General features: G+C 42.9%; 1 protein-coding gene across 2 annotated transcripts in view; it reads left to right on the top strand.

Annotated features, from left to right (window-relative positions):
* The first annotated feature begins 15,040 nt into the window (after window positions 1–15,040).
* Kiaa0040 (KIAA0040 ortholog) overlaps window positions 15,041–17,980 on the top strand; it is a 32,672-nt gene continuing 29,732 nt past the window's right edge. The window contains exon 1 of one of the 2 annotated variants that reach the window (XM_013158074.3): window positions 15,041–15,179. The gene's annotated coding sequence lies outside the window, so the exon portion shown is untranslated. The remainder of the gene's footprint in view (window positions 15,180–17,980) is intronic. The other variant, XM_063240189.1, reaches the window with a different exon arrangement.

Below are 17,980 nucleotides of genomic sequence, written 5' to 3' on the forward strand. Positions count from 1 at the left end.
GATAGAAGAGTTATGCATATAATTTTGTAACATAGCCATATTTTTGTATTGTCATAAACAAAGATTGAGAATGAAGAACTAAGTTTTTCATTAAGCATGTATAACTAGGCTATATCTTTTTCATGAACTCCCATAAACGGTTTTTATTAGAATCATTCTGTGAGATCTCAGTTCTACCTAACTATGACAGAGAGCCTCAGCATCCTAGCTCCTGAAATTTTACAGATTCCTCAAAGCTCTAGGAGTCCAGGTCAGTAGGATATGAAAAGAGACCTGGTATAGACTCAAAAACACCTAACCATAATTCCATTATTTGGTTCCATTAAAAAAGAAAACAAATTATATTAGCAAGGATGCCTAATCAATAAGCAGAAACTCAGACAAATATAATACAACACTGCATGGTTCAGAACGCTGCCAGCAGAACCTGGTGCTGTGCACAATGGATTGAAGCTCAGAGAAACCAACCACACAAGTGACTTCACAACAACTCACTTTTTATTCCCTTTTGCTCTCACCACAAAACAGATCTCTGAGCCAAACTTACATCACTCTACAGGAAGATTTGAGGTGGGAGGTAAAAAGTGATGTTTTTATAGGATTTAGAACTAGGAGTGGGGGAACATATCTGAATATCTCAAAATTCTAATTGAAGATCACACTGTTCTGCATTTTTGCGTATCTTTACTCCAAAATACTAAAACCACTTTGCATTAACATTCTAGTGAAGCAGTCAAGAGCTCGATGGAGCAACAAAAACTAAAGAGCACTTAATTTTCAAAGTATTGTGGTAAGAAAAATAGTAGGAAATTACAAATAAAAAGTTTTTTTAATTCTGAGTCAAACTCTCCACTGGCAATTGGAAATTTCTCTTAAGAGTCAAGACTTCTCAAAAGCAATGTGATATCTGAAATTGGACCATAAGACAAAGAAAGGGCATTTAATATAAACTGACGAAATTTGAAGAGCCTGTAGTGTAGTTAATATTTATATACCAACACTAATTTTTTAGTTTTGACAAATGTGTCACTTTCAACATTAGGAGAAGCTAAATAAAGATCAGGAATGCTCTTTACTTTTCAGCTTTTCTAAAAATTTAGTTATTCTGCATTTATTTTTAAAATAGCCCCAAAAACCACATTAAGGTTTTTGTGGAGGTTTGCTATTTGTTTGCTTGTCTGTCTGTTTTCATTTTTCCAAACAACTTTTATTTGGTGCACAGCAAGGGTGTTGATAAGTATTTTCTCTTCTTGATAAAAAGAATACTAAAAGGAAAAATATCTCCTGTCTTTTCCCAGAAGCAAAAGGTGGTAGATAACTACTCTTCTCCTCAAGGTAATGTATTGGGAAGGTAAAGAGGGTTGGGAATTGGATTCTGCGGTGTGTAAAGTGTGAATAATGATACCTTTCTCAGAGTTACTATGGGAAAATAACTGGATGTTGTGAAACATACCTGTAATCCCAGCACTTCGGAGGCTGAAGCAGGAGAATTGTTTGCAAATTCAATATCAGCCTGGGCTGCAAAGTGAAACCCTGTCTCAAAAAGACAAAAAATTAAAAAAGAGTTACTATGAGGAGAAAAGGAGATAAAGCTGAGCACACTCATGCGCCTTCTCAGGACAGCCTCACAGGCAACTCCATCAGCCCCATCATAAAACTCTCCAAGGGAGCCTTGCTCGGTGGTAGCTGCTGCTCCTCTGTCTTGTCAAGCAGAGTTTCTGTGCTCCTGACCCAGCGGAGGTGCTGGATAGTTTGACCCTTGGACAACCGGAAGTGTTCTTTCCACAATTCCAGAAGGCAGTTTGCACTCTGCTGGACTCCTGCCAAACCTCTCATTAGCAGCTCTGTCTTTGCATCACTTTAAAAAAAAATTACTCATCACTCTGTTGGGAAAGAGAAACAGAAAAACCTACTGGTTTACTTCTCAGTTGGAAGCAAGAGGGGAACCTGGAACACAGGTCAGGATTAGGAGCCACAGAGTGGTACTTGGTGCTTGTTTCTAGAGAAACCCTTGCTCCCCTTGACTTTAATCAACTTCAGGTACATCAACACTGACTCAACAGTCTTTGCTCCAAGGAAATTCTTGCATTAATTAGACTTTGTTGTTTTATGACACTGTAGAGCCCAACTTTTCTTCCTGGCTTTGTCTGGTCTTGTGGATAGAATTTGTTTGGCAAAATGGCCAAGTTTCTTGTCCTCCTTTTATTGGTTGTAAATTTTCTTGAATAATCTCCATCCCAAATATTCTTCCTCATTGTTCTTTGAAATCATCCAAACATCCCAGAAATTAAAAATATTTCATCACATGTGTATTCTCTCCCACACAGGCTTTTCTACCTAAAGGGTGTCACACAGTGTGAGCTAGCCCATAGGTTTTCTGCAGAAGTGATCAGGTATGGCTTCTTCCAAGAACATTTGTCATGCTTTTTGGCCACTTAGCATCTCAACCCCTTGCTTCGTTTGGGGGTTCCCCTTACTGTGAGGCAGAGCAGCTTTCTCTCTGTGGAGGCTAGCAGTGACAGATTGGTTTCACCATACTCCCTTCCAACTGAAGGGCCCACCATGAACTAGGCTCCACCAACCAAATGCAGTAAGCTGTAAAGTGTGATATAAAAAGCAGAATCCATTCTGACAACAGAGACAGCTCCATCCAGCACCAGTGGCAATAGAAGCAAGGGTAATTTTCAGCATTTATTGTCAGGGTGGCATGGGAACAAGCTGCAGTATCTATGCCCAGCAGAGGTAGCTTGTACTTCCACCAGACCAGTGCTCAGGCACCATTTGGAAATTGTTTCTGGCTACCTAGCTACTGAGCCTGGCCATTTGAACTTTCTGGAAATTCTGTGAGCCAGGACACCTTCACAGGCATGTATTCTGTATAGTTAGTCACACAGGGTTTCACACTAAGCAGCCCCTTATGTTTATGCAACAGTGTACTCTTGCAGCCTTGCAATTCTTAAGAATTTTTTTAAACAAGAGACCCCACACTTTCCTTTCTCTTGGCCTCTAAAGGTTTTATAGCCAATTCATTGAGACCTAGCTAATATGCTTTATGTCAAAGAGTTCTTAACCTCTTATGTGCATGAGCCCTTTGCTGGTCTGGTGCAGCCTATGAAGCCTGGGAAAATATTTTTAATGTACAAATCAAAATATGTGAAAACCAATTGTATTGAAATACAGTTTTAATTTTTTAAAAAATGAATATATGATAGCATCATATGTGTGTATTTTTATATTTGCAATTTAAGTAAACCTAGTGACAGAACAAATACTTTCTGTTAATCAGAAGTAGAAATGCACATAAACAATATTTGGAATGTCTACAACAATTGAAATTGACTTGAAAATATGATTCCCAAAGATGATAAAGTTGCATAGATTCAAGACCTAAGAAAACACTAAATTCAGTGTAAGTCTATTGAGGAAACAAGTCAGCCAATCATATTATAGAGCCCCCAAATTTTAAACAAGAAAAGCAGGAGCCCCAGTTTAAATAAATTACTTTCTACTTATATCAGTCAGCACGATAACTTTGTGATTCACAGTCAAGAAACCTGTTCAATAGATACCCAATATGATCCAGGTGCCAGGACAGCCCTGGGATACCACAGTACCTCCAGAGAAAATGAACAAGCCCAATAATCATAACGGTTCTAGGCAAGTCAGAGATGTATCCAGCAAGGCTTGTCTTCAGCCATTTGGATCTCAGAGTGAAAGTATCACTGATGTCACTCCAGGTGCTCTCTGAAAGCAAGTGACAAGCACCATGGGTGTGGAATGAGCCCAGTGATCTAGATGGCTGCCCAAGTGGAGATCTCTTCCTCTTGGCGCAATCAGCTGTGAGTAATGGTTTTCAATACAAGGGAGGAGATAAGAAGCAGTAATACAACCCTTGCTCCAAGTCCCACAACAAACTAACAGAATGATAAATATTTCTCTTCCTGTATTTATCAAATCCTAATCCATGATCCTTTTTTTAAACCTAACCTTTCTCAGGTATTTCAATGTGAGTTTTTTGGGTTTTGCATACTATGAAGGAAATACGATGAGAACGTGAGAAGGAGAGTCAAGAGTCCTTTGGTCAAAGGAGCATCTGTATCTTTTGGGCACACTTGAAAAGCCTGGCTTTAACAAAAGTAGAAAGCAATCCATTTACAGATAAACTCCTCAAAACTGTTTCATTCTCATTTACTTCACTTGAGTTTTAGGCTTGTACTGTTCTATCTAAGGCATAGATGAGGATATTGTAGTTCAGAGAAGTTGTAGTTTACCCAGTGTCACAAAGCAACTCAGCAGAACTGGAAGAGGAGCCCAGATTCCTTGCCTCTTGGCCCAATGTCCTTAACTACTGCCACGCTGCTGCTATGAGCAAATCATAACAAAAGGGAAGGTTGTTCTGAAGGAGAAATACATGCAAGCAGATCATCTAAAAACCAAGAAACACACACGCTAAATCCTAGAGAGCAGGTGCCTGCTAAGAAAGGAGAAGCTGACAAAGGAAGACAAATAGCTCAGCCCTCTAGCTCCTCCTGGACTCAATTTGAGCCTTCACATAGCTAGAAGTCACTTGGCTGGTGACCAGTGCAGCCCATCCCCTTCCTGCCTGGGAGTTCTACTCATAACAACAGCAGCAGCAGGAAAAGAGTTTCATGAACATAAAAATAAACAAACTTTCTATTTTTAGCAGGGCTGCAACTGTGAGAGCTTCATTCTTTGCTTTTAGCTGCAGCATTCTGAGAGAGCAGAGGCAGGGGTGGCGGGACCAGGACCAGGAAAGTAGGGGCAGTCCTACTGGGAGGCAACTTTTCCTTTACTGAACTTAATTACATGCAGGCCACAGATACCAATGTCAGCCTGGAAGTCTCTGGAGTCTGCAGGTCTGGAAAAACTGGAGCGTGTCCACCAGGAAGCCAGCCACATGATTGGGCTATTTTCTGGCCATATATAGGAATAAATAATCTTTTGCCCACATGATTTGTACAGCCACTGAAAACTCGGTTAGTGACTCTATCAGAGGAGAGGAAGATAAGTGGGTTGATTCTGCCCCCCTTCTCCCGTCTTCACTTAGATGGTTCTTGTTGGAACTTGTGTGAATCTCCCAGGAACACAGATCCAGCATCTATCAGGCTGAACATTGTGTGTACAGAATTCTTGATGAACCTGCAGTACTGTTTCCTAACCAGCTCTCACTGACAGCTGGCAACATCAGGAACCTGAGAAAGGACAATGTAATGCTGAAGGCAGGGAGTGATCACAGCTGGCATTCTTTTCTGTTTGCCTGGAACAGGATTGGATATAGAGAGAAGGGGGTTCCAAGGTCCCTACCAGAGAAGGACACCGTGAGTGTCACGGTGGCCTTAGGGAAAGTGCACACCTGACCTGGTTTCAGAAGTGTCTCTTTAGTCTGTTTCCGGCCATATCCTCACTCCCAGCCACTTTTTAGTATTTTCCTTTCACCATTTATGTCTTTCTCATGCACAGACCCAACTATACTTCCAGCCCTTCGTAAGGGGGACCAGATTGCAGCACCAAACAAGAACTGAGACAAGAAAGAACTTCATGCTCTCGGTGCATCCAAGGAGCCAGGCATATGAGGAAAGATGTCATGCACATTTCTGCTCAGCAAAAGTTTCTAACAATCCCCATACCTGGCCTTGTGGTTGAAGGTCATCATTCAATGACAAATGTTTGTGAAGCCACTTAAAGTCTGCGAGAAATCATCCCTGCACACGAGAGCTCACAGTGCAGTGTGGGGAATAAGCAGGCAATTTTATTACTGTGAGATGGCTCTGCAATGAACAAGCCCAGAGTCCTGTGGGAATACAAAAAACTGGCTGCTGCCTGACTTGGGAGCCTAGTAGACTATCAGAGGAGACAATGGCTAAGCTGGGAGCAGAGACTGGGTAGGGACAGCTGTCAAATATTAACAGCTAAAATATATAAGAATTTTGCTCAGGTATTTCAAAGTTAGCTGATTTTTGTCACCTAATAAAATTTACTGTGAGAGTTAACTGTGGTGTCGGCTTGAATAAGAAATGCCTAGCCAATTGGTTTAGCATAGTTCTGTATGTGTCTGGATGATGGACTTACCCAACAGGGAAGACCCACCCTGGGTGTGGCACCAACCAATAGGCTTTTAGCCTGGATAGAATGAAAAGGGAAAGAAGGAAATCTCACTTCTGCTTCTTTGAAGGAGTTCCAGCCTTTACCATTGCCTTTGGACATCTGTCTCCAGGCTTCCAGGGTGAACTCTTCAGTCTTCCAGCTCAGACTCTACAGCCTTCCAACAGAGACCTTTCAGCTTCCTGATACAGACTCACAAGGGACTTTACAATGAGCTCAAGGTCTTCCACCTTTGATTGCACCATCCAGCTTTCCAACATGCAGCAGCCCTTTTGCATTCTTCCACATCTGGCTCTTCAGGTACATATTGTAAGCCACCTTGTAAATCATATATATATATATATATATATGTAATCTCTTGCTCTAGTGAACCCTAACTGATACAATTTACCATGTTACTCAGTAACATGTACTAAGCAAAACAACTGGTTGTTGAATTATAATAATGAGAAAAGAATATTATAATTTATTTAAATATGGATTTCCACAGCTAACAATGTGATACCTAGAATCTTGGAGTTGAAAGAGATGACTCTTTCCACAGAGTCATCCAGCCTATGTGGATCACTTCTGTGATGGGGAACTCACTACTGACTAAGGTAGTATGTCAGTTAGTGCTCATTACTCAGGTGACTTTAAAGGTAGGAGCTAGAATATAGGAACATTTTACCTGGAATTTCTCACTCCAGCCTCCTGGTCTTTCCACACTCTAACAACTGTTACAAAAAGTCACTAAATTTACTTTCTTTTAGATGATTCCCAAATCTTCACTACAAATTCTACCACCTCAGTACAAATTCTAATCTCTTAAAAGAGTAGTGTGGCCCTAAAGCAAGTGTCATACCAATTATCTTTGGTTACCAGGATTATAAATAATATTTTCTTTTTCTCCTTCATGGTTTGAGTTTTTTAGTCTTTCCCTACTTTTCTGCAAGACAGAGAAATTAATATTACTTACCAAAATTGTCCTATCATTTTTTGTTCCTCTTTCACAACTTTGTAGATGCTATGCCCAGCTAGACACTGTTCATTCTCTTTCCTTGTATTTAAATTCCTCTATACTTCCTGGAGTCTTGTCAATCCAGCTTTATCAGGAAGATTTCTATCAGCCTGCCAGCCCTTACTGCCTCTGAATTCAAATTACAAAAGTTAGCATCTCATTATAAGCAGTTTTCTGCTACCTGCTAATCATTTCAAGGGTCAGTGCCACATTAGACTATAAATTTCTTAAGGGCAATATCATATTATATCATGGTACTAGCACACTCCAGAGGTTACTGTGGGATCTTTATAAATATTTGCTACTGGGTGAATGAATGGATGGATGGATGGATGGATGGATGGATGGATGATGGATGAAATTCCATGGGTTGCATTTATTACCATGGTGGTTAGAGCATGGTTCTAATGCAGTTTCAAGAAGTCATCTTACTCTATGCCTTTCTAACCATCATGCAGACATCTCCTGAGGTATATGGAAAAGTGTGCATGAAACCACAAGTTGCTAATTAATGTTTTTCTAAAACAATTTTTTTACGCTTTAGGAATAGATCAGTGGGAATTTTTGAGATCCACTCTTGTATCCCATGCTTTCCCAAGAGTAAAAATTTCCTCTGAGCCTGAAACCCATATTCTGCTTGAGTTTGTCAACCTCAGTTCTGCTTCTAGATATTTTCAGATGACCCTTTCAGTATCCACCAAGAAATGTTCCTGGAATGCAACACTCACCCTACATACTGCAAATACGGAACACTGGTCTAGGAGCCAGAACACTTGGATCTAGAATCACGTTACACAACTCCAGCCTCTACAAGGCCCATTACTCATTTTCTCTGTCCACCTACCAAAGACTGGGTCGAAATTAAGCAAATTAAGAAATATCCTTGTAAATAAAATTTACAAAGCCATAGGCAGTATTATTGTTGATGGTATCATCCCAGAATCAGTTCATTGGATTCTGTCCCACGGATACTCTAAACCTGTACAAATGATTGAGGTGGAGAGCACTGGAGTTCTGAATTCAGAAAACCTGGGGTCGAAACCTGACTCACTAAGATCCACCAGACTCAAGTCTCATTTGTTTCTATATATTTAGTGCTTTGTATGATCCTGGGAATACATGTGCATGGAATAAGTGTTTCTATTTATTGAATTTTCTGTCTGCCACTCACATGAACTTAGATAAATTTTAAAATTTTCCAGATCTCAGTTTCCACATCTATTAGATGTCTAAGACAGCAGGACCTCGTGGTGTTGTTAGGAATTTAAAGGAAAAGCACAAAAGTTTCTTGGCCCAGTGTCTGGCATATAGAAAGCAACAAGCAAATACCAGTTAAAACAGAGAGACTGAGTGTATTCTACAAGTTAGTAAATGAAGACTATTCCCCCGATCTCGTCTGATCTCGGAAGCTAAGCAGGGTCGGGCCTGGTTAGTACTTGGATGGGAGACCGCCTGGGAATACCGGGTGCTGTAGGCTTTAAAAAAAAAAAAAAAAAAGACTATTCCATTGTTTTAAGACGGTTTTTTTTTCAGCCCTTCCTTTCACCTGTTATGAAAGAGCCAGCTTAGAGACAGGAAGTTGGTTTGTTGCAACATTGATATTGTGAGTCACTGAAGTAGTTAAGGAAGCAAATTTCAAAGCCACAGTTACCTTGTCAGCCCTTGAGGCAAAAAGAATGTACAAGTTTTGAATTCACAAGAACTTCTGCAGGAATGAATGTACTGGGCAGGGTGAGCTGGGCCTACCAGGAATCACTCTGTCAGACGGACTGTTACCTGTGAATGCTATAGGAAACTCCCAATGAGCTCACTCAATAAATCGATAAGTAAACCCTCCTCCAAGAGAAGCACAGGCAACAAGGTAAACAACAAAGAAAGGAGAAATGAGAAATCTTTAAGGCTCTGCTCCCACACTGAGACCACTGCCACAAAAATGGAATCCAGAGGCCTACTGTTTACATTTGAACAAAGCGAGCTCAATACTATTGCCAGCTAGTTTACAATTATCAGCCCTGAACAGTATTACCGGTCAGGTCATAATTATCAGAGATATATTGTAAAAATAGCTTTGAAGATACAATGAGGGGTGGGGAGGAGCGAACAGAAACAGAAAATGAAAACTGAGCCCCTTAGGGTCCCAGAGGCATAAACAAAGAGTCTCCCAAACCACCACGGCACACACTCAAAATGTGAAGTCAATAACGCAGCTCAAATGGGTTGGGTAAAAAGAACAGGGTTTTGCTTCCTTCAGAAGGCAAACGCCACAGAGACTGTATAAACAGGGAGATGGTGTTGGCACCGCCCTTCAGCTGGAATCCAAGCTCTATGTGAGACAGTTAGGAAGAACCATGGTGGACTGAACTGAAGGCCAGGATACAAAATAAACTCCTAGGCACAATAAATTATTACCCTTTGTAGCATGGCATGTTTCGACAGATCCATCTTAAGATCTTGATTAAGCCACAAAAGCAGGATGTTTGCATGGAATAAGAAATGGTTTCTAAGAAAAGATCTTAAGCGTTCTTCACTTATCCTAAGTCAATTTAAAGTCACTAATTTTGAAGGTCACATGACTAAAGTAATACTTTATTAGTTTCCCAGTAGCTTTGCTGTAGATAACAGCTCTGAGTGTGAGCTGTGTTAACAGTTGGCTGGGTTATGTCCCAGAGACCTAAAGCCCACTTTTTCTGAGAACACTGACTCTTTGTATGGGCTAACAGATGTCAGGTGGGAGACTAAACTGGGAAGAAAGACCTGGCCTCTCTTTCTCCATATTGCCTATCCCCTTTGCTAATTAACACTTGAGTCAGAAAGGCTTTATTCTGGGCTTCTTGATATGAAAATATTTGAAGCTAGAGTATATGAAGTTTTACCCAAATATTTCAAGGAAAAAGACACTATGGTAACTACTATTAAGTCAGGTTATAAGGTGGTGAAGTACTAGGTTATTGAAACAGTCATGCTGTGACCTCTATTGTTATATTGTTATGTCCTGTTTCATCTCAATCTCCCCCTTATTGTTTCAAAAAAAAAATTATTTAGTCATTTCTTATGTTTGTCTTAATTAAAGAAAAAATTCAAAAAAATTAGGATATATAAATAGTAACTCTTTTCGATTTCCTATTAACTTGTTTTGAAGTCCTGTAGTACTCCCACGATCTTGTTTTGACTGATTAGACTCTGTTCCATTCTATATGATAGTATCAAGTTTGAAGACATAGGCAACTACTTTGAAGACAATAAGATTCACTAAGATACCCATTCTGGTTTGACTATTGTCTTCTTTGGAAGTCCTGTAATGTTTACAATGCCTAAGTTTTATTGGTCTTGTTCTCTACTGTTTTGTCCAACTTTATAATATCTAATAAGATAGACAATTCTTTTTAAGGAAACAAGGGACAACGTTGATAACCATTGTTGATAAACTTGTACTCTGTTCTACACCATGTGCTACGTCTATCCTTGGTATTGACTGACAGCTTTGTTTTGCCATATTTGACTGTATTCTTCCCCCCCCCCCAAAGAAAGTAATAAGCACTAAGGAGTAATAAAATCCAAGATGTGTAAATTTTGTTGTAAAAAAGAGAGGGAAAAAAAAAAAAAAGAAAAGGAGCTCTAACGGATATAACAGCAAGTGTGTTTGGGGGTGTTAAATAGCTGACTTTATCAATGTTTTTGGAACATTGAACACAGCTGTTTGCAGTCTCCCTGTTTGAATGTCCACCTTGTGTTCTTTGATACTGTGATTTGAGGAACTATTTTCAAGAAAATAGTGTGTAATCTACTAGCAGGTAATTTCTTACTGTTATGGTTTTTTGTTTTGTTTTGTTTTGTTTTGTTTTGTTTTGTTTTGTTTTGTAGTTCTGTATTGCGTGTACCCTTACGCCGCTTTGGTTTGTTTTGTGTTTTTCTCTTTTTCCTCTTAAATTAAAAAAAAAAAAAAAAAACACTTGAGTCAGAGTCTACTCAGCTCTGCACAGAGACATGATCAATTAAAAAGGTTTAGTCCAAGACTGAGGGTTAACTTGGCCTATTGCCCATTGGACCTACGGCTTCTTCTACTCGATCCCTGTGCTTTTTTAGCAATTCAAGCATAGAAAATCCTTCAGCCCTGTCATAAAACCAAGACATTTATGCAGAATCACGCTGCCACTTGTAAGAGTAACTCAGCAGTTCCTGAGCGAAATTAACAACCTGTTAGCCCACCAAGCACGGGCTGATGGTGCCACACCATCATGGAAATTTCAGTTGCCCATGACTGCCAGGTGGCTCAAGTCTGTCACCAAAAGAAGTATCTTTTGAAACCAAGTCCCTGGCTAATGAAAATGGTTAGACTTTAGCTCGACTTCAAGAAATCAACAAAAACCTGCTGCTCTAGCCTGAGAGCAGCAATTTGATCATTCTGTAGAACACTTGCTGCTTCCCTCCGGCTGAAACCCCTATTTCGTTGAAGCTCCTTCACCCTCATAAAACTTTGCCAGGCGGGTTTCATTTCTATCATTTCATGGTCAAAAGATCTTTCCTGGTCAGGAAGACCAAGATTCTGTCATCCACGCAAACCTTAAGATACATACTGTGTAAGGATCCTTTGGGTCACCTGGACATCTAACCATGTGGAATATTCCTCGCCTCCTGCAGCTCTCCGTTATAGTCTTCCCATTTACATGTTCATCTAAACCCTCTGCAATCCATTTGCACTGCCAGTTGTGCCACTTCTGGGAGATAATCCATTCCATCAATTCATTACCTGCTGCATGAAATGGTATTTCCACTGACTTGTCCTGAACTTGTCTCCCTGTTCTCAGACTGCTATATTTCAGGATCTCATGAACAAGTCTCTGCGTATCTTATCCACACCATTTATAGTCTCATCATCTCCTGCTAACAGCCTTTGCCTTGCCAGCAGCCTTCTGATTTCTCATCATTCTGGTAGTTCTTCAGGGACTCTCTCTATCTCTGCTTTAGCCCTTACTCCATGCTGCAGGCAAGAATATTTCACAGTTTTAGATGACAGTAAGACTATATCCTCAGTGGAACATTTCCCACACCTGACAAAGGTGCATTGCTGTCCTGGACACAGCCCCTCGTATTAAACTCAGACTTTGTAAACTGATGGAAACTGTCTCCCACCAGTGGGTGTGGATAAGCGGATCCATGCTGGTCAAAGCCATCATCCACCTATCTAAAAAGCCCAGCATCACTAGAAAAGCAAAGCAAGCAGAGTGAGTGCATCTTACCTTTCAAAGCAGCTCAAGTTCAGCGCCTAACACCCCACTGATTTTCACATCTGAAAGGGTGGCAACACCATTTGGGCAAAATGTATTGATGTGAAACCAGAGGTCATCAACTGTTCAAATGGGGGAGGGGGGGCTCACCCAAAAAATGAGCTTCAATTTCCAGTCTCAGCTCATGAATCTGCTACTTTGGAATTTTCTTTTCTTAATTAGTTGCTAATGCTCTGTTTCACTCCATTTAGAGCCCACTAACCTCTTGATCATCTTTGAATATCCTTACTAAAACCAAGAAAAATAATGAGCATTAAGCACGATGTAACAGCACTGTGGTTGCCTAGGGCCATACGTGAGTTCATAGGAGTTGGGATTTCACTGCCAGCTAAATAAAAAAATAGGTGGGTGCTTGAACCTGCTTTTTCATAAAGGATGCATCATCCATCCAGAATGAGAACCTTCTGGCCAGATGCCCACTCCTTTTCTTCTACCATAAGTGCATCTCGCTGGTAATGTAACTGTCTCAAAATATTTTGCAGCCTTGGAGATCCAATGCTACAAATGGGTGATCTGGCCCATCTGTGCGTGCCTGATTTGTCTGCCACAGATGCTACTGGCTTTTGCACTAAACTTTTTTCCTCATGAATTGAGATAGCGCAGAGGTTCCACCTTATGGGTAGACCTTTGGTTTTTCTTCTGACAGCCACATCTATAAAGCTGTAAGCTCAAGTTAATTGCCTCAGTTTCTCCTTGTTTTCTCTTAAAAAGAAAGCTGTAATATTGCCCAGCAAAGTGTTTTCAATAGCCTTCACTCAGTAAACATCATCTCGGGCCTGCACATCACCCTGTTCTGGTGTGAAATTCCCCTCATATGCTATCTTCTCCTCTTGTAGATGATACAGTGGTTAAAGGATAGATTGGGAGGCTGGAAACACAGAATTCAAATCTGGGCTCCACCATTTCATAGCTGTGACCTTGAGGAGGCTACTTGCCTCTGTACCTTAGGAAAAGGAGAAAAATACTATAGCTCATAAATGTGTAAGACTAAATGCTATATTGCATGTAAAGCTCTAAAAAGAAGCAGATTCCTTAATCTTCAGGTCAGCATTTAAACCCTCTGGTCATCCCCACCTCACCCCCACCTCCAGACCTGTCTCCCTTAATGTTCCAGTAGACCCTAAACTCTGGATTCAGGCTGCTGGCGTTCTAGAGGAATCAACTCTATATAGACAGATGATTGTAGATCAAGGTGTCATTGCAGATGGAGCTTTACCTACCCGGTCACATATCTACTGAGGAAACCTCCTCAGTCTGGCACTCCCAAACCGCTGTTTCAACACACATCCAGGCTCCGAGACCTACCTGATTACTTGCTACCCCACCTATTTCTGGGCTCCCTTCCGCTTTCTTCAAATTCAAATCTGGATTGAGTTATTTCAGCCTAGATTTCTGGAAACATTTTATCTAACCTCTCTTTGAAAGAATACTAGTCTGGGGTTTGCTTTGGTTTGGTTTGGTTATTTGTTTTTCTCTTTCCCTAAATATTCTTGGCATTTCTGGTTAGAGTGCTGAGTTTTCTCTTTAGCCTTTCATCTCGGAACCATTTGGCTTTTCCTGCATAAACAAAAGGGTTCTCTTGTTGCTAGTTTGTGAAAGGTGGTTGCACTAGTTATTTAATGACCACACGCAGGGGCCAACAGACATCACCGCCCAGGCAGTGAGGAGAGACTGAATCCCACTCCGCACCTGGCGTTTGTTCACCTGGTACCTGAGCACCTGCCAACTGCAGTCAAAGAGAGCAGACTCTCATATTCATGTCATGGAAAGACACCCCTCCTCCAGGACTCTGGAAAGACCCCAGGTGCCCCACAGCCAGGTCCTGGCATCACCACCTTCCCAACCCACAGGAAGCTTGGAGACCCTACCCTGGACCATCCAGCAGTGGCACAGGCCTTTCCATTCTGGGAATTAGCCCCAAGAGATCTGAATAAAAAATAAATGGGAGAGCAGCCAGGTAGGAGAGGGAACCCTGAGAACTTGCTGAACTTAACCTTCCCCTGCCTCTGCTTCAGACAGTCAGTCCTGGGGAAGTACAGTTCTCCCTAACACCTTTAGCGAAGGGCAGTAACTTGCGATGTTGCTCATGCCCCTGGGGGGACACAGGGGTGGGAGGGGCCGTGCAGCCTGTCTTGTCCGTCTGTCCAGTCGGAAGCCCGCAGGCCTTTCATCCACCCTGCGTCTGGTCTCCTTCCCCAAGGCCTCCCACCCGGTTCCCAAGAAGGCTGTTCTGGGTCTGCCCCAAGCCGTGCGTCCCGTCCGGGAAGCTGGCGGGGCTGTGAGAGCCGCCGGCTGGCTCCCCCGGGAGGAGGCGTCTGTCCTGAAGGAGGCGCACTGCGGGACGGCACCGAGGGGCAGGAGCGCGTCACGGCGGGGCGGGGAGGGGACTGGCGGGAAGACCGCGAAGGAGGACGCGCCCGAGGCGTGTGCGCCCGAGTCCTGAGCACCCGGCGACTGGCCGGCACGGGGCAGAAAGCTCGGGCCGGGCCAGCGAGGTGCAGAGACGGCGATCTATTCGGGAAGTCGCGTCTGCGACACGCGGGGCAGGACGCAGCTGCGGCGAGCCCTCTTGGTGTGCGCCGGCCCGGGAGCCACAGGTACGAGCGGCGCGGCTTGGACCCCGCTGACCTCCCCGGAGGCGGCGCCCCGCCCAGACCTGGCGGCGGGAGGAGCCTGGCGCACTCCCTGAGCTAGGGTCGCGGTCACCCGACCTGCACTCGCCGCTCCCCGGGGCCACTCCGCCGGCAGGAAGCCCGTACCAGCACCCCAAGGTGAGTTTCAACACTTTCTGGTTTTGCCGCTGTAGTTTTTCAAAGTGCATTTTAAGTTGCACCCTGTTGGGAAGGGAATTTCCCACTCCTTTCTGTTTGAGAAAGAAGAGACCCGCCCTAGAGAGAGGCTAGAGGGAAGGGTGACTTCTAAAAGCCTTGGTTGGATCAGGACTTTGGTTCTGCTCTGCGTCCCTCGGTTGTGGGGACTCCTGGCGGTCTCCCATCTGTTTCTGGGCTGAGGCCACATGGGCTCCTCGGGAGTTTTGGGTGGAGCTATGCTGCTCCACTTGATCACAGCTGCCTGTGGGAGCGGCCTGAGAGGGACAGATAGACCTACTGCCTTGTGAAAGCCAAGGCCTGTGACCTTCCAAAAAACATCCTGGGCTAGAGTGTTTTCTTAATCATTCGAGGTGATGCCAAAGATTCAAGGCGGCCAAGAAAGTGGCCCAAAGCAAAATGTGGCCTGGAGCCAGGGGTGGACTAAGACCTGTGTGCTCTTCTGAGTCTTTGGAGGATTTGCTGTGACACAGATTGCCTCCCAACCTTGCTGACTCTGTAAATGGCTCCACTATCTGACCCTCTCCCACCTGTGAGGGTAGAATGGGGAACACAGCAGGACCCATTTCCCCAGGATTTTGAAGCGCCTAGCAGAATACTTTGTATAACAGTGAAGGATAGCTATTAGCTGTGGTGCACACCAGCCCTGCCTAACTGTAAGGGAAACAAGCAGAGGCCAGAGCTTGGCCTCGGTTAACATACACCAGCAGCCAGGTGCTTGATGACAACGAGACTGCTGCCTGCATTCTGCAGAAAGAGGAGGGGGAGGAAAGGCATACTTGCCCATCTTGGAAGCTCCTGTCCTCCAAGGCACTATGTATATTTCAGTGACTCAGGTACAGCTCATAAGAATCTGAGGCTAATTTTATGGACTCCTTCCTCATTTGGAGGTCCTGTTGGTTAATAAGAGAATTTTGAGTTGCAAAGAGCAAAATTTAAAGACCACATTGATGCATCTTTGTCTAACCCTTCTACAAATGGCATGCAAGTTCCACCTGAAGGGTTCCACAAGAGTCTTCCTGGCCTTTAAACTAATTCAGTTCCATCAAGCACTTAGCTAAATAGGACTGTCCATTGCCCCAGTGCTGGGCTGCAGAGAAATCCAATCAAGTCTTTCCTTTTGTCTGAAATTCCACCTCTCCATCTCTACCCCAGATATAGTTTTAGGAAAGAGGTAAATTGCAAAAGAAATGTTTCTCTGGCCTTTGTACACTGTCAGTATTCACCTATAGTATGAAAAGATGACTTCTGCCTTTTTCTCTCTAGGCTGAACTCAGCAGGATAAGGGACACTCAATAAGCTATATTGTTGACTTAATCAAAGAGGGAGGTACATCCACCCCACCCATTCATTGAGCATTACTGCACCTGCTGTGCATTGGCCAGTATGCTGGGGCCTTGGAGTCTGAAGTTAGTACTGAGAGTTTCCACTTTTAAGGAGCCCTAGTCTGGTAAAGAGCCAGCTACGGAAATGAACAGTTTAGAACAGCATTGGAATCATATAAAGGAAGGAACAGGAATTCCTTTCCAGGAGTTATCCAGGAAGCTAACACCTCAAAAATGATGCATGAACAGGGGCCTTAACACTGATTAGTAGTTCCCAGGGAAAGGGTACTTTGTTCAGTGGTTAAATGGCAGGTTGGAAGATCAGCATTTAATGGGAATTATGCCACTATACCATCAAGGGTGCACTCTCTCCTGCAGCAATGGGAATCTACTTTTAGTTTTTTGAGACAGCATCTCTGTATTGTAGTCCAGGCTAGCCTTGAACTTGCTATGTATACCAGACTGGTCTCAAACTCACAAGCTCTTGCCTCAGCCTCCTTAGTGCTAGAATTATAGGCATGCACTACCACACTGGATCGTTTTTGTTGGTTTTTGTTGGGGAAAGAATACAGTCTAATCCTTGTCAAGATTTGTATTGAGACAAAGAATAGAGGCTGGCTTGGAGAGATAAGTAAATAATGAAGACCCCTTTGAAGACTATGTCAATAGAAACTGATGAGAAGGAATGGATTTTAGTGATGCTTAGGAAGTAGAACCAAAAGTATCTAATGGCCAAGGGAATGCAGTAAGAGAGAAATGAGCGAGACAGAGGATGATGGATCAGTGCTATTCATGGAAATCATATAAGCTAGAGGAGGATGTCTGGGGAGCCAATGGTGGGAGACAGCAGCAATTAGCACCTCAATCATATTTCAATTGGATATACCCCAGAGGTGTCTGCAGGGAGGCAGAAGGTCGAAAATTTGGCATTTACCTTCTGGACCCCAGGCGGAGGCCAAGTCTACTCCAATTTGATTGTCTCAGGAGCTGTGCATAAAAGGAGTCTTGAAGATAGCTAAAGAGGCCTGTGATGGCACCATCAGTGAGACCACATTGACACTGAAGAAGCTTGACACTCTCAATAGTGGTGCCCTGTAGGCATGATTTTCATATCATATGGAACGATAACTCTCTCCACCTTCAAGGCTTTCCTGAGATGCCTGGCAGGGTAATTTCTGAAACAGTGCAGAGAATTCTTGGTTTATAGCATACAGTGAGTACAGATGTGTTTAACTAAATGAGTGAATCCCCAGGATGCCACTGAACAGAAATATTTTGCTCAGTTGTAAGATCTGCCAAGACCTCTCCAGAACTCATACCCAAATCTTTATAGTTACTACACCTGTGAGGGAGAGTCCAGCCTTTATTATAACAAGGAAGATGGCCTTGTCAGACAGACCTTACAGAGTTCTTTTGGTC

This window comes from Cavia porcellus, unplaced genomic scaffold (assembly GCF_034190915.1).
Source record: "Cavia porcellus strain 051 isolate PalLab524CR breed Dunkin Hartley unplaced genomic scaffold, mCavPor4.1 scaffold_29, whole genome shotgun sequence".
Classification (NCBI taxonomy): Eukaryota; Metazoa; Chordata; class Mammalia; order Rodentia; family Caviidae; genus Cavia; species Cavia porcellus.